Source organism: Bos mutus, chromosome 23, assembly GCF_027580195.1.
Source record: "Bos mutus isolate GX-2022 chromosome 23, NWIPB_WYAK_1.1, whole genome shotgun sequence".
Classification (NCBI taxonomy): domain Eukaryota; kingdom Metazoa; phylum Chordata; class Mammalia; order Artiodactyla; family Bovidae; genus Bos; species Bos mutus.
This window is the reverse complement of record NC_091639.1, coordinates 23,193,470-23,210,062: the sequence shown is the minus strand read 5'-3', so window position 1 is coordinate 23,210,062 and position 16,593 is coordinate 23,193,470. Positions and strand designations below refer to the sequence as shown.

General features: G+C 46.9%; 1 pseudogene; it reads left to right on the top strand.

The window, feature by feature from the left end:
• The first annotated feature begins 3,216 nt into the window (after positions 1-3,216).
• On the top strand, positions 3,217-6,956 carry LOC102278231 (BOLA class I histocompatibility antigen, alpha chain BL3-6-like; annotated as a pseudogene).
• The last annotated feature ends 9,637 nt before the right edge of the window (positions 6,957-16,593 follow it).

Below are 16,593 nucleotides of genomic sequence, written 5' to 3'. Positions count from 1 at the left end.
TTTGATGCTTCTACAGAAATGACCAATTTTTGAATTCTGTTGTCAGACAGAATTTTTAAGCCTTCACATAACACTCTTCAATATTTGAAGAGTCTATTCTTTAGCAAATTATATCTCATCAGGCAAAACAAAAAAACAAAAACAGCTATTATCAGTGGGAAGGTTGGTCCAAATATTTCAGCCAACCAATAGTATAAACATGAAGTTCTCCCTAATGACGCTTTATGTGCGTGCGTGCTAAGTTGCACAGTCGTGTCCTACTCTTTGCAACTCCATAGACTGTAGCCCGCCAGGCTCCTCTGTCCATGGGATTCTCCAGGTGAGAATACTGGAGTGGGTTGCCTTGCCCTCCTCCAGGGGATCTTCCCAACCCAGGGATTGAACCCGCGTCTTTAACGCCTCCTGCATTGGCCGGTGAGTTCTTTATCACTAGGGACACCTGGGAATCCCAATGATGCTTTGAGGAAGTTTATTAATTCTTTAACTGAAGTGATATTTATTTAGCACGTGCTTTCTGCCAGGCTGTGGGGATACATTAGGTGAAAGCAAAAGCCGCTGAGTCGTGGCACAGAGTCGGACACGACTGAAGTGATTTAGCAGCAGCAGCAGCAGCCTTTCCCTTCTCTAGGGGATCTTCCCAACCCAGGGATCCAACCCAGGTCTCCCTCATTGCAGGCAGAATCTTTACCAGCTGAGCCACAAGGGTAGCCCAAGAACTTGCCCTGTGTGTTTCTATGCTAAATAGTCCAGCTGGAAAATAGACATTGGAATAGGGAGCAAGGGCGCCACTGTAGTCTGGGAGCAGCTCAGGACCTCCTTCCTGAGGAGGGGACGTTTGAAATCAGCCTTGAGGATGAAGAGGAGTTGACAGGGCAGCTGTGGTCTGTATAGAGGGAAACCGCTGATAAGGAGTCGTGTGTGTATATTGGACGGTGTGGTGGTGTCACAGGATGGACCAAGTCCCTGGAGACTGGAGAGTGGGCGCTCCACCTGGGCAGTCTGGAGCCCAGAATGTCCTTCCCCACCCTCTTAGCTGTGTTACTCCAGACAAGTTATTTTCCCTCTGTGCTCATCTGCATCTGCAAAATGGCTGACGTTTTAGGGATGTGGTGAGGGCTGGTTGAGTTGATATGGGAAGTGCTCAGGACAGTGCCTGGCATGTACTGGATGCTCAAGCCTTGTTTGCTCTGGTGGCTGGAGGGAACCGAGGTGGGAGAGAGCGGGAGGCTGAGGATGGAGGCTGGGCCCTGGAAGCCCTCCTTGCCTGGTGTGATTTTCTTTTTGCTGACCCAAGATCGTATCAAAGACAAATGATATAAATTAGGTTCTAGTCATGTCTGGATGGCATCACTGACTCGATGGACGTGAGTCTGAGTGAACTCCGGGAGTTGATGATGGACAGGGAGGCCTGGCGTGCTGCGATTCATGGGGTCACAAAGAGTCGGACACGACTGAGCGACTGAACTGAACTGAAACTGAATCATGTCTCCTTCAGGCTCCTCTGGCCATGACAGTCTCTCAGACTTCTCTTTTTGTTTGATGACCTGGATGTTTTTGAGAATTGCTCAGGGATAGTGTGGAATGTCTCTCTAGTTGAGTTGGGTTTTTGCAAAGAAGACCACAGGGATGAAGTGACATTCTCCACACATCAAGGGTTTATTTATACTGTCCACTGGAATATCACTAATAAATTCACTTCAGCACCCACCTAAGATATATTTCCTCGGTTTCTCCTTGTGAAGTTCTATTTTACTTCCTCACTGTCCACACTGTAGTCTTTGGAAGGAAGGTACCATGTGCAGTCCACACTTAAGGGGCACTCTGATATAAACTCTGGTGTGCAGGGGTTTGTGCAAATATAAGTTTTCCAATGAGATGGAGAAGTACTAGACTGATGAGCAGATGCGATGGAGAGTCTCTGTGTAGCTTCATAAGAAACTGCTGATTCTCATTTCTAGCGACTGTGCTGCTTCCTATTCCTGCCCCATTGAGCCAGGGTTTCTGCTGCTCCGTGTCCTGGTCAGCACTTGGCATCACCGGTTCTTGGATTCTAGCTACTCTACTAGGTGTGTGAGGATGTATCATTGCTGTGTTTATTTGCATGTCTTATATCTTATATCTTTCCTTTTCTCCTTTGCATTTCACTTCTCTTCTTTTCACAGCTATTTGTAAGGCCTCCCCAGACAGGCATTTTGCTTTTTTGCATTTCTTTTCCATGTGGATGGTCTTGATCCCTGTCTCCTGTACAATGACATGAACCTCCATCCATAGTCTTTATTTTTATTTGAAAGAAGGAATGACACTGGAAGAGCTATAAAACTTAGTGAAACAATGAATTACTTTTAAAAAATCTTACATTAGTACAAGTGACATCCACTCTGCAAAATAGGCTTATGGATTTTAATATAACAGAATAGGAAATAGTGATATTGTTTCAGGTCCACTGAAAAAATAACCTTTAAGAAACTATCACTTGCATAGTTTTAGCTTTGTATCAAAGATAAACATCCATAAATAACAGGAAAGGTTATTAAAAATATTATTCCTAATATGTGTGGTCCTTTTTATTTTCATAGATTTTCAATCAAAATAATGGATTCAACGTGCAAAACAAATATAAAATCCAGTGAGACAGACAAGGAAAAGACTTGCAAAAATATAATAATGAAAAAACTTCCACTGTTGCCACTATAGAGTTTATTTGGAGAAATAGTTATTTTTCATATAAAAATCATGGGTTATTAACATTATTCTAAATAAATTAGTTAAAAATGTTTAAACTGTTGTTTCTACTACGGAAAATATCAACAGAAGTAACCACATAAACAAAATTATCCTTGGGGTCCTCACTAATTTGCAGGACTGTATAAATATCCTGACCAAAATGTTCTGATAATCTTTGACTACACAGTCACTGGGTCAGGACTCGGGGACAGTGTGACTGCACAATTCTCGGTGCAGGAGAGGAGGGATCAGGGCAAAGTCCCAGGTACCGGATCTGGTTCTCAGGGTCTCAGGTTCTCAGAGTCAAGGGCCTTGTTTGGGGCAGGGACTGTGTTGGGGATCCCTAGTCTCCTCGACTTTCACTTTCTCTTCGCAAACTGTGTTGTGCCTTTCTGCCCGGACACTCGTGTCGCGGCCCTAGTTCTCACTCCCATTGGGTGTCTGGTTTCTAGAAGCCAAACAGCGGCCCCAAGGTTCCAGGTTATAGTCTCCATCGATACCCCACCCCCACCCCCACCCCCACCCTCCGCCGGGACTCAGCTTCTGCCCAGACCCCAGGGATACAGGTCATGGGGCCGCGAACCCTCCTCCTGCTGCTCTCGGGGGTCCTGGTACTGACCGAGACCTGGGCCGGTGAGTGCGGAGTCGGGAGGGAACGGCCTCTGCGCGGAGGGCCGAAGGGACTGCCCAGGACTCGGGGCGGGGGGGAGTGGGATGGGCAGGATCCCCAGAGAAGGAGCCACGCCGCAGCCCTCGCCCAGGCCCGTCCTCTCTCCACCTGGTCCCGTCCTGTCCCTCCCCTGCTTCCCGCCCCTCTTTCTCTCCCCCAAGAAGTCCCGGTCCTTCTCCGACCTTTTCGGTCTCACGTGCCCCTAGGCCCCCTCCCCACTCCCGGCCCCATCACCTCTGACCCGGGACCCGCTCCAGGAGGAACATCGGGCCGGATCTCACCCCGCCCCGCCCCCAGGCTCCCACTCCCTGAGCTATTTCTGCACCTGCGTGTCCCGGCCCGGCCTCGGGGAGCCGCGTTTCTTTGCCGTCGGCTACGTGGACGACACACAGTTCGCGCGGTTCGACAGCGACGCCCCGAATCCGAGAATGGAGCCGCGGGCGCCTTGGATGGAGCAGGAGGGGCCGGAATATTGGGAAGAGATGACACGAGATGCCAAGAAAGCTCAACAGAGAATGCGAACGGGCTTGAACAACCTGCGCGGCTACTACAACCAGAGCGAGGCCGGTGAGCAACGCGGGCCCGGGTCCAGGTCACGACCCCCATCCGCAGGGACCGGCTGGTGTCGCCCCGAATCTCTGGGTCCGAGGGTCACCCCGACATTGCGGGACCCTCACCGCCCCCCGAATCGGGAGGAGGCGGGGGCGGGGCGCGGGAGACTTAACCCGGTTTCTTTTTCAGTTTGGATTTAATCACGGCGGATGGTCGGGGCGGGTCAGGGTCTCACACCCTCCAGTTTGTGCTTGGCTGCGACGTGGGGCTGGACGGGCGCCTCCTCCGCGGGATCTGGCGGAACGCCTATGACGGTGCGGATTACCTCGCCTGAACGAAGACCTGCGCTCCTGGACCGCGGCGAACACGGTGGCTCAGATCACCAAGCGCAAGTGGGAAATCTCCGGGAGGCAGAGTTCCAACGGAACTACCTGGAGGTCAAGTGCGTGCAGTGGCTCCTCAGACACCTGGAGACAGGAAAGGACACGCTGCTGCGCGCAGGTATGAGGGGCACCGGGCCTCCCTGATCTCGTCTCAGGCTGGAGCCGGCTTTCCACGAGGAGAGGAAAATGGGCTCCTTCTGGGAACACCGCCCCAACTTCTTGTCTGGAGAGGGAATCCCCCCAGGTTTTCATATTCTGTACAAGACAGTGACACACCAGTGGCCCCATTTCTCTGAAGGACAGTTAAAGCAGTCAGTGTTTTTGGATAAGAAACAGAAAACCATCCCTGAAATAACTGGTCAGCAGTGCCCTTTGACCCTGACTGCCATCTTGTGAATCTTGAGTTTCTCTCTCAAGGCCTGTTCTCACCCTGAGACCATCTTAGGAGGCCAGACTCCAGCTTTTCTGAGACATTCAGCCTCCACCCAAATCAGGACCATTACTCTGTATTTTCCCCTTCAGTTAAGTTCAGTCGCTCAGTCGTGTCGGACTCTTTGCCACTCCATGAATCGCAGCACGCGAGGCCTCCCTGTCCATCACGAACTCCCGGAGTTCACTCAGACTCACGTCCATCAAGTCAGTGATGCCATCCAGCCATCTAATCCTCTGTCGTTCCTTCTTTCCTGCCCCAATCCCTCCCAGCATCAGAGTCTTTTCTGAGAGTGAATGAAGTGTACTGGAGTTTCAGCTTCAGCATCATTCCCTCCAAAGAAATCCCAGGGCTGATCTCCTTCAGAATGGACTGGTGGATCTCCTTGCATGGAGTCTACTACCTTGGCACTCACCCTGACTCCAGAACTTTCCAAGAACTAGGAGCTTTTCCCAGATCCGGGAATCCAGGCTGGTGTCTGGTGTTTGTTCTGCTTCTTTCAAACCCATTATCTCGTCCATTCTCAGCATGGTCACGTGGTACTGCTTCAGTGGCCCATGGAGTGTGAATTTTATGATTTCTTCCTCTTCAGACCCTCCAAAGACACATGTGGCCCATCACCCCATCTCTGACCATGACATCACCCTGAGGTGCTGGGCCCTGGGCTTCTACCCTGAGGAGATCTCACTGACCTGGCAGCGTGACAGGGAGGACCAGACTCAGGATATGGAGTTTGTGGAGACCAGGCCTTCAGGGGATGGAATCTTCCAGAAGTGGGTGGCCCTGGTGGTGCCTTCTGGAGAGGAGCAGAGATACACGTGCTGTGTGCAGCATGAGGGGCTACAGAAACCCCTCACCCTGAGATGGGGTAAGGAGGGGGTCGGAATGGAGCTTCCTCTCAGATAAAGCAGGAGCCCTTCTGGACATGATCAACAAGGTCAGGACTGAAGCCTAAAGTCTGGGCTCCTTCCCTTTCTTCCACAGAACCTCCTCAGCCCTCCATTCCCATAATGGGCATCATTGTTGGACGGTTCTCCTCATGGTCACTGGAGCTGTGGTGACTGAAGCTGTGATTTGGAGGAAGAAGCACTCAGGTAGGGAAAGGAGGGTAGGATCTGAGTTTTCTTGTCTCACTGGGCAGGTTTCTGGCCCAGGTGGAAGATTGCCTGCCTCACTACTGGAAAGTACCCTCCACACACATGTGGAATCTGAGCTGATGCTAAGACTGACCCTTTTGTAAAGTACATGTGAAAATGATAGACAAATTTTTCATCTTCATCATTCCAGCTGGGGGCCTGTTACTCAGCATTTGAAGGTCAGGAAGGAATGTCCCTGCTGAGGACAGACCTCAGGTGGTCCAGTCCCCTCATGTCTCCTTCCTTCATGTTCCTGAGCCTGTCCTGGATTTTTGGTCACAGTTCTGAAAAGTTCTTTGTCATCCAGGACTAGGGAGTTCTAGGATCTCATGACTCAGTCTGTCCCTGGTCTCTCACGTGATACTTCTTCTCACAGGTGAAGTAGGAAGGGGCTACACTCAGGCTGCAAGTAAGTATGGAGGGGGTGATTCCTGAGACCCTTGTGAGGTGCAGACAGGAGGCCATGCGGGACTCACCCTCCTCAAAGTGCCTTCTCCAGTTTCTCTCCTGTGGGTTCTGACCACGTCCTGGTTTTGTTCTCCAGGCAGTGACGGTGCCCAGGGCTCTGGTGTGCCTCTCACGGTTCTTAAAGGTGAGACCCTGGGGCGTCTAAAGGTGAGACCCTGGGGCATCTAGACTGGGAGAGGGGTTGGGGCAGAGGGGACACACTGGGTGGCAGGGGTCTCTGAGTGGGACATGTGAGCGTGTGGGGGGCTGTGGAGAATGTCAGCCCTTACATGACCGACCTGAACTGCTTCCTGATTCTTTTCTCCCACAGTGTGAGACAGCTGCCTTGTGGGGACTGAGTGATGCTCTGTCCCACTTTGCAACGTCAGATCCCCAGACCCCACTTTACGCAGCTTCGTGTGACTGTGTCTGTGCTCCTATTAGCATAACATGAAGACGTGGGGAGACTGCAGACCTCTTCCAATCCAAACTCCTGGATTTAAAAAGTGCTGCCTAATAGTCACAGCAGGAAGAATATGCGACCTGTCAGCCTGGGATCTTTTCTGAAGAGAAAATATCATTATGTGTAGAGTGCAGACTGGTGGGTGTGGGAGGGAGGGTGATTAGCTCTTGGGGAAAGCACAGGCAGCACTGATGTCAGTGTGAGTGGATGATGTGCTGTAGCTTCCGCGAGAGAGCAAGTGGCCTGAGTCCACATTAATAAAGATAGAATACAGAGGCGTCTACACTGATCGTTCCTTCAGCTGGTATTTGTTGTGTGCCTGATAGAGGATGCTCTATTTTTGCATCAGTGAAACCTCAGTGAACTAACAACAGACACCCTTTGTTGGCCTCGTGCAGTGTGTTCTGGTGAGGGGGGCAGAGTGAGCCTAATAAGTGAGGGAAGTGTCTGCCTAGAGATTTGGCAAGTGCTCTGAGGAAGGTGACCCAGAGTATAAGTGTGTGGGTACAGGGAATGTGGCTGTTTTACTAGGGTGGTCAGTGTAGGCCTCGTTGAGGAGATGACCTTTGAGTAAAGATGTGAAGGACATGAAAGAATGTCCATAAGCATGTCTGGGGGTAGTTCTCTCCAGGCAGAGGAACCTCCAGTGCAAATACAGGAGGACAGGAGAGTGTGTGTGTTCAAGGAAGAGCCAGAGGCAGGTGTGGCTGGAGGAGCGAGGAATTGAGATGAGATCCAGTGTCTGGCCAGATCATGTGGACCTCCAGGATATTAGAAGGTGTCTGATGTCCGTGAAAGATGTGGACTCATAAGATGGTTTGACTAGAAGATGACCTGGTATGACTGCTCGTTAGAAGCATTAGTCTAACAGCTGAACAGAATCATGAGGTGAAGGGTGAGCGATGCAGTGGAAGAGCCTGTAGGATTAGTGCGGTGTCCAGGGTGGGGATGCTGGTGCTCCCCTGGACCCGCATTAGATCTAGACAGTGGGATTGGAGCCTGAGAATCTGCATTTGTAATAAGGTTGGTGCTGATGCTGCTGGTCTTCAGATCATGCTTTTAGTAGCAGGAACGTACCTAGACCAGGATTCCCACATGCTGTGTATCAGCCTCACACACAGAGGTTGTTAAAGAAGCAATCCTTGGTCTTGTCCTAATACTTTGAGAAGGTGGTTCTGGGGAGAGGCTGAGCATTTCGTAAGAAACCCCACAAGCAATTCAATGATCAGCCAATTTGGGAAGCCCTGAGGTATATGACATTGAGTGGCCAGAGAGGGGTCTTAAATCCACATTTAAAAGCATATTTTTTCTTCAGAAAGAAAAGGGAATTTATATTGACAATTCATATTGTCAATTATGAGGTGTGATGTTGAGAAATAATGTAGTTCTTATTCCACCTGAAGACTTAGGCAGTGGTTCACAGTTCAGCGTAATGAAGTCCTTGGTCTCTGAAACTATTCTCCAGGTTGAGTTCTCCTCACTCATTCTTGGAGCTAACAATGGGATCCAAATAAAGTTAGACATACAGTACTATATATATATGGCTCCACGGGGACAGGATCCAGTGTCCACTCCAGGCCAGGTCCCACAAAGGAAGTTTCGGCCCTGCTGGGGCACAGTGTCACTGCTCACACAGTGAGCCCCTCGTGCTGGGCGTGGACCCCGCGCTGAGGACGGCCATCACTGAGGCTCCTGACAACTGGAGGTGGTGTGACTCCCACTCTTGACACCCTTGTCAGATGCATCCTGCATAGTTCCAGCTTCTCTGTGTCACAACATCCTGAGTAGAGTCTGACATGTGGTCACCTCAGCATCATGCTGTGTGCTCTGGCAAGAATATGTGGGAAAGTGGGTTTTCTTCTTTAGTGGAGGAAGGTGGTCTCTGCCTCCTACCAAGACTCTTTCAGTGTGGAATTCTCCTAATGTGGAAATGCTCCTAATCAGGTGAGGGGGAGAAAGGGATGGACAAGAATGTCAAATTTCAATTGTTAGAGCAAAGATCTGGAACTGGAACTTGACCTGGGACAATGCAGGCACTCGGGTTTGGCTGAAAGAACAAGTGACTAATAAATGCCATCCGGGGTAGACGTCTGCTTGCTTACTTGTTTGTTTTGTTTTCAATGGAGTGTAATTGATTTACAATGCTGTGTCACTTCCTGCTGTACAATACAGTGATGATTGTTGAGATGATGATTGTTGAGAGTGCTGGGTAGAGTTCCCTGTGCTATGCAGTATCCACAGCACTTTAAAGTGCTGCCCAGATGGTGGTGGAGGGAGATCCTAGGAGGATGGCTTGCTCCAGATGCAGAAGAATCCAGACCAGGTGGGAGCACGTCAGCAGGGTCCAGGACGACATTTCCAAAAAAGGAAAAAGTGATGGAATATCCAAAGTAGCCACGCTTCTTGAAAGAGTCATGCAAACAGGGGAGTCATTAGAGCTGAATTCCTGAGAGCTTCATAGAACATAATCAGCAAGCACAAAGGCAAGTGTTAACTCAGGGAGAACAAGAGGTTGTGCAGAAAGTGAGAGGTAAGAGAGTTTACACGTGAGTGTGTCAGCTAGAATTGGCACTTGCTGAGGGCATCTGCCATCTGCCTCTCCAGAGACTGACTCCCGGGCTGCTACAGCTTTGACTTTGGACACACCCTGAGGAAGTGCAGGGAGGAGAATGAGGCCCTTTGTGCTCCAGGGAAGCTAGTGGAATGGGTCTTTAGAGAGATTATTTTCAAGATCTGATTTTGTGATCTCAGTTCCTGCATCTCATATCCGTTCCTGTTGTTCAGTCTCTAAGTCGTTTCTGACTCTTTGTGACCATATGTACTGCAGTGTGCTGGGCATCCCTGTCCTTCGCTATCTCCTGGAGTTTGCTCAAGATCCTGTCCATTGGCTCAGTGATGCTATCTAATCATCTCATCCTCTGTCTCCACCTTTTCCTTTTACCTTCTATCTTTCCCAGCATCAGGGTCTTTTCCAAAGATTTGGCTCTTCTCTTCAGGTGGCCAAGGTATCAGAGTTTCAACTTTACCATCAGTCCTTCCCATGAGTATTCAGGGTTGATTTCCTTTAGAATTGACTTGTTTGATCTCCTTGCTGTCCAAGAGACTCTCAAGAGCCTTATCCAGAACCACAATTTGAAAGCATCAATTCCTTCGCCCTCAGGTTTCTTCATGGTCCAACTCTCCATTTGTACATGACTACTGCAAAAACCATAACTATGACAATATGTATCTTTGTTGGCTAAGTGATGTCTCTGCTTTTTTAATACACTGTCAAAGTTAGTCATGGTTTCCCTTCCAAGGAGCAAGTGTCTTTTAATTTCATGACTGCAGTCTGTCTGCAGTGATTTTGGAGCCCAAGAAAATAAAATCTGTCACTGCTTCCACTTTTCCCCCTTCTATTTGCCTTGAAGTGATGGGACTGGATGCCATGATCTTAGTTTTTTAAATGTTGAGTTTTAAGCCAGCTTTTTCACTCTCCTCTTTCACACTCATCAACAGGCTCTTTAGTTCTTCCTGCCTCTTTAGTTCCTCTTCTTCACTTCCTGCCATTAAAATGGTATCATCTCCTTATCTAAGGTTGTTGATATTTATTTCTCCTGGCAATCTTGATTCCAACTTGTGGTTCATCCAGCCTGGCATTTTGCCTGATGTATTCTGCATATAAGTTAAATAAGCAGGGTGACAATGTACAACCTAATTATCCTCCTTTCCCAATTTTAAGTCAGTCTGTAGTTCTGTATCAGGTTCTACCTGTTGCTTTTTGACTTGCATACAGGTTTTCAGGAGACAAGTAATATGGTCTGGTGTTCCCATCTCTTTGAGACCATTCCACGGTTTGTTGTGATCCACACAGTCAAAGGCTTTAGCGTAGTCAATGAAGCAGAAGTAGGTGTTTTTCTGGAATTCCCTTGCTTTCTCTGTGATCCAACAAATGCTGGCAATTTGATCTCTGGTTCCTCTGCCTTTTCTAAACCCAGCTTGTACATCTGGAATTTCTCAGTTCACATACTGCTGACGCCTAGCTTGAAGAATTCTGAGCCTAATTTTGCTAGCATGTGAAATGAGTACAATTGTATGGTAGTTTAAACATTCTTTGGCATTGTCCTTCTTAGGGATTGGAATGAAAACTGACCTTTTCTAGTCCTTTGGTTCGCTTCACTTCCTCATATGTAGAAAAGCATTAAATCCTTTCATGGTGAGATCAGCTCCTTGTGACTAGCAGAAAACCTTTGGAAGATAAGCTTGATTGCACTGAACTCCCCCCTTCACCAAAATCATATATACTGACCTTCCTTCCCTACCTCTGTGGAGCTGTTTCTCAGAGCTATCTGAGGTGCTGTCTCCCAGGCTTCAGTCCTCATTTTGCCCCAAATAAAACTTAACTCACATCTTAAGTTGAGCATCTTTTTACTTGACAAGTATAATAGTCATGGGAAAGAAAAAGCTGAATGAACTAAGTATGATCAATATGTAAATAAAGTGGGAGCTGAAGGAATGGGAAGCGTGCAAAAAACAATGACCATCAACTATTGCATCAGCCACTGTGTGATGCGGCAGACAGTGGCTGTGACAGAAAAATCAAGCAGCAGTTCTAACAAGGCATCGTGTTTAGAGATTTGGAAATAAAAGCCAAAAGAATCAGCTAAAAAGTATTCAAAGTGGTCACCAACGGGAAAGCAGAAATTGAGAAGAATCAGGATTATAATAAGAGTCTGTATCATGAGAAATAATGCACAGATATTTGACTTCTTAATTTACAGACAAGTATGCCTTTGATTAAACAATCACACAAGAAAATGAATGAGGATGAAAGTTAATGCTTAACTGGCAGAAAATGCTTATTGGTAATAATTTATTATCCATGTGCTGTATTATAATTAAAAAGGTGATGCAGCTGCAACCACCTCAAATATATTAACACTTTTAATCATCCCAAACACGACTGGAAAGAAACACTAGATTTCTCACTTCATAGATGAAGAAATGGAGACTGCAAGAAGGATGTGTTATATTTTAAATCAACTAACTTCAAAATAATAATAATAATAAATACATCTATATGGAATCTGCCATAAGGGTGGTGTCATCTGCATATCTGAGGTTATTGATATTTCTTCCCGGCAATCTTGATCCAGCTTGTGTTTCTTCCAGCCCAGCGTTTCTCATGATGTACTCTGCATATAAGGTAAATAAGCAGGGTGACAATATACAGCCTTGACGAACTCCTTTTCCTATTTGGAACCAGTCTGTTGTTCCATGTCCAGTTCTAACTGTTGCTTCCTGACCTGCATACAAATTTCTCAAGAGGCAGGTCAGGTGGTCTGGTATTCCCATCTCTTGAAGAATTTTCCACAGTTTATTGTGATCCACGCAGTCAAAGGCTTTGGCATAGTCAATAAAGCAGAAATAGATGTTTTTCTGGAACTCTCTTGCTTTTCAATGATCCAGCGGATGTTGGCAATTTGGTCTCTGGTTCCTCTGCCTTTTCTAAAACCAGCTTGAACATCTGCAAGTTCACGGTTCATGTATTGCTGAAGCCTGGCTTGGAGAATTTTGAGCATTACTTTACTAGCATGTGAGATGAGTGCAATTGTGCAGTAGTGTGAGCATCCTTTGGCATTGCCTTTCTTTGGGACTACAATGAAAACTGACCTTTTCCAGTCCTGTGGCCACTGCTGAGTTCTCCAAATTTGCTGGCATATTGAGTGCAACACTTTCACAGCATCATCTTTCAGGATTTGGAATAGCCCAACTGGAATTCCATCACTGCCACTAGCTTTGTTAATAGTGATGCTTTCTAAGGCCCACTTGACTTCACATTCCAGGATGTCTGGCTCTAGATGAGTGATCACACCATCGTGATTATCTGGGTTGTGAAGATCTTTTTTTGTACAGTTCCTCTGTATTCTTGCCACCTCTTCTTCATATCTTCTGCTTCTGTTAGGTCCATACCATTTCTGTCCTTTATCGAGCCCATCTTTGCATGAAATGTTCCCTTGGTATCTCTAATTTTCTTGAAGAGATCTCTAGTCTTTCCCATTCTGTTGTTTTCCTCTATTTCTTTGCATTGATCGCTGAGGAAGGCTTTCTTATCTCTTCTTGCTATTCTTTGGAACTCTGCATTCAGATGCTTATATCTTTCCTTTTCTCCTTTGCTTTTCACTTCTCTTCTTTTCATAGCTATTTGTAAGGCCTCCCCAGACAGCCATTTTCTTTTTTGCATTTCTTTTCCATGGGGATGGTCTTGATCCCTGTCTCCTGTACAGTGTCATGAACCTCAGTCCATAGTTCATCAGGCAATCTATCAGATCTAGTCCCTTAAATCTATTTCTGACTTCCACTGTATAATCATAAGGGATTTGATTTAGGTCATACAGGAATGGTCTAGTGGTTTTCCCTACTTTCTTCAATTTCAGTCTGAATTTGGCAATAAGGAGTTCATGGATGGTCTGAGCCACAGTCAGCTCCTGGTCTTGTTTTTGCTGACTGTATAGAGCTTCTCCATCTTTGGCTGCCAAGAATATAATCAATCTGATTTCGGTGTTGACCATCTGGTGATGTTCATGTGTAGAGTCTTCTCTTGTGTTGTTGGAAGAGGGTGTTTGCTATGACCGGTGCATTTTCTTGGCAAAACTCTATTAGTCTTTGCCCTGCTTCATTCTGTATTCCAAGGCCAAATTTACCTGTTACTCCAGGTGTTTCTTGACTTCCTACTTTTGCATTCCAGTCCCCTATAATGAAAAGGACATCTTTTTTGGTTCTAAAAGGTCTTGTAGGTCTTCATAGAACCGTTCAACTTCAGCTACTTCAGCGTTACTGGTTGGGGCATAGACTTGGATTACTGTGATATTGAATGGTTTGCCTTGGAGACGAACGGAGATCAGTCACACTGGAAGAGAATGGAGAAGGTACTATTATCATATTAGGTAGTGAGACTGCGGGTGAATTTTTTCCATTTAAAAAATTATTTGCTGTTGTTGTTGGTATGTGGTGTGCAATCAGAAAAGAAAGAAGGAAAAGAGCTGATTTTGGCTGTTATGATGCAAAAAAAGAAGAAAAGAAAACAAAAATGTACATGTACTATCCAATTTATTCCATTTATTACTCTGAAGTCAGTCAGATATAATCACAGCTTAAGTATCAAGTGTTTGGAATGAGACTCAGAAGTGCCCAGCCCAGGATCACACAGCTGGTGGAAGCCAGGTCCTGAGACAACCAGCTCAGTGTTCCATCGCTATGGCACCTTCAGAGAGGAAGGGGGCCTCAGACCATGGGGTTAATCCTCTCACAACATCACCCTTCTCTATACAACATCCAGAGGGAATAGTTGAAGTCCTTTAGTGATGGAGAATTCAGCTGCTACCAAAGAAGCTGATTCCTGTGTAATTGTAATTGTTAATAAAAACAATACCTTATGATGAACCCAATTCTGTCTCTCTGATGCTTCTACGGAAATGACCAATTTTTGAATTCTGTGGTCAGACAGAATTTTTTAGCCTTCAGATAACACTCTTCAAATATGAAGAGTCTATTTTTAAGCAAATTATATCTCATCAGGGGGAAAAAAAAGGCTATTAAGTGGGAAGGTTGGTCCAAATATTTCAGCCAAGCAATACTATAAACATGAAGTTCTCCCTAATGACTCTTTGTGTGCGTGCACGCTAGGTCACACAGTCATGTCCGAATCTTTGCAACCCCATAGACTGTAGCCTGCCAGGCTCCTCTGTCCACGGGCTTCTCCAGAACACTGGAGTGGGTTGCCTTGCCCTCCTCCAGGGATCTTCCCAATCCAGAGATTAAACCCACGTCTCTTAACGCCTCCTGCATTGGCCAGCGAGTTCTTTACCACTAGGGACACGTGGGAATCCCAATGATGTTTTGAGGACGTTTATTAATTCTTTAACTGAAATGATATTTATTTAGCACATGCTCTCTGCCAGGCCCTGGGGATGCATTAGGTGAAAGCGAAAGTCGCTCAGTTGTGTCTGACTCTTTGCGACCCCATGGACTGTATAGTCCAGGAATTCTCCAGACTATTGAGGGGGTAGCCTTTCCCTTCTCTAGGGGATCTTCCCAACCCAGGGATCGAACCCAGGTCTCCCACATTGCAGGCAGAATTTTTACCAGCTGAGCCACTAGGGTAGTCCAAGAACTTGCCCTGGGTGTTTTGATGCTAAATAGTCCAGCTGGGAAATAGGCATTTGGGATAGAGAGCAAGGGCGTCACTGTAGTCTGGGAATAGCTCAAGACGTCCTTCCTGAGGAGAGGACATTTGAAAGCAGCCTTGAGGATGAACAGGAGTTGATGGGGCAGCTGTGGTCTGTATAGAGGGAAACTGCTGATAAGGAGTCGTGTGTGTATATTGACGGGGTGGTGGTGTCACAGGACGGACCAAGTCCCTGGAGACTGGAGAGTGGGGGCTCCAGCTGGGCAGTCTTCACCCCAGCATGTCCTCCCCCACCCTCCTAGCTGTGTTACTCCAGACAAGTTATTTTCCCTCTGTGCTCATCCGCATCTGCAAAACGGGTGACGTTTCAGGGATGTGGTGAGGGCTGGTTGAGTTGATATGGGAGGTGCTCAGGACAGAGCCTGGCACGTACTGGATGCTCAAGCCCTGTTTGCTCTGGTGGCTGGAGGGAACCGAGGTGGGAGAGAGTGGGAGGCTGAGGATGGAGGCTGGGCCCTGGAAGCCCTCCTTGCCTGGTGGGATTTTCTTTTTGCTGACCCAAGATCTTATCAAAGATAAATGATATAAATTAGGTTCTAATCATGTCTGGATGGCATCACCGACTCGATGGACGTGAGTCTGAGTGAACTCCGGGAGTTGATGATGGACAGGGAGGCCTGGCGTGCTGCGATTCATGGGGTCGCAAAGAGTCGGATACAAATGAGCGACTGAACTGAACTGAAACTGAATCATATCTCCTTCAGGCTCCTCTGGCCATGACAGTCTCTCAGACTTCCCTTTTTGTGTGATGACCTGGATGTTTTTGAGAATTGCTCAGGGATAGTGTGGAATGTCTCTCTAGTTGACTTGGGTTTTTGCAAAGAAGACCACAGGGATGAAGTGACATTCTCCACACATCAAGGGTTTATACTGTCCACTGGAATATCACTAATAAATTCACTTCAGCACCCACCTAAGATATATTTCCTCGGTTTCTCCTTGTGAAGTTCTATTTTTACTTCCTCACTGTCCACACTGTAGTCTTTGAAATATGGAAGGAAGGTACCATGTGCAGTCCACACTTAAGGGGCGCTCTGATATAAACTCTGGTGTGCAGGGGTTTGTGCAAATAAAAGTTTTCCAGTGAGATGGAGAAGTACTAGACTGATGAGCAGATGGGATGGAGAGTCTCTGTGTAGCTTCATAAGAAACTGCTGACTCATTACTAGCGACTGCCCTGCTTCCTATTCCTGCCCCAGTGAGCCAGGGTTTCTGCTGCTCCATGTCCTGGTCAGCACTTGGCATCACCGGTTCCTGGCTTCTAGCTACTCTACTAGGTGTGTGAGGATGTATCATTGCTGTGTTTATCTGCATGTCTTCATAACATGTGATGTTGAGCATCTTTTGGATGTATTTCCATATCATCTTGAGGAGGTGTCTGTTCAGACTTTTCTTTCATTAAATTGGTGTTTATTTTTATATTGTTGAATGTAATGGTTCTATGTATATTCTAAAACAAGTTCTTTTCCATATATGTGAATTTGCAAATAATTTGTTCCTGTCTGTGCCCTGAGCTCTTTCCCTGACAGAACAGTATTCATTAACGTCTAGATGTACATTT